We start from the raw sequence: 968 nt of genomic DNA on the forward strand, positions 1-968 counted from the left end.
TCGTCCTAATCTGAGAAGACTAAAGAACTTAACCATTTGCAGATGTCAATACAATGGCAGCACTTTCTGCTCACTTAATTAAAAACCGTGAGTGTTGGTATGGCCGGAGTCTTGATCCCGCACAGTAGTTTGAGGCTAAACCAGCTGAGCCAACTGGTCGTCAGTATACTAACAAATGATTATATGCAATGCAAACTGCTAGTTGTGTTTGCTGCATTAACTGCTGAAAGCCATTACACTCATGCTTACCTTTCTTACGGATGGTGCCTACTACTTCAAAGGTACTTTTGCCCCGTTTTGTGATTATGCAGCAAATGTAGATCTTAACAAGTGTTATTGAAATCTAAAAAGAAAATTGGGTGTAACCACGCATTTTTCAAAGATAATTGATAAATAGTATTTGTAAAACACAATGTAGTGTATGGCGTTCTATCTCAAATTGAAGCTTAATTATCTCGCAGAAATGCTGGATTACCCCCAATTTTCTTTCTTGGATACCAAGAGTACTTACGAAGATCCACTTTCTCCGGATAGTTTTAAACCACGCAAAAATATTAAAGTATTGGTAAGCATCAATGATAGGAAACCCGAGTATCTCGAGATGCGCAGAAGGTATGCGCAATAACAATAGTAGGCTCCGTCCTTAAAAATAAGTAGCTCATCCCATCAGCGATTTGCCAAGCAAATTTCATTTAGCTGCCGTGACGTCACACTGGTTTAAGGTTTGACATCCGAGTCTTTGTAGTAAGCGTCAATCAATCTGCGGCTTTTTCTCAGATATCCCAGTGGGAAAATGTTCCCATCCTGGTTAGAGTTTTTGTCTCTGTCCTTGTGTGGGCCCATTTCCATCAGTAGGGCCAACGCTCACATGGTTCATATGTGGTAGAAATTTATCACTTCACATTACACTCTAGTCAGTTAAGTCTGTTGAAATATAAGTGCTACACGGCCAACGTTTGCAAAAACGT

Source organism: Montipora capricornis, chromosome 13 (assembly GCF_036669925.1).
Source record: "Montipora capricornis isolate CH-2021 chromosome 13, ASM3666992v2, whole genome shotgun sequence".
Classification (NCBI taxonomy): Eukaryota; Metazoa; Cnidaria; class Anthozoa; order Scleractinia; family Acroporidae; genus Montipora; species Montipora capricornis.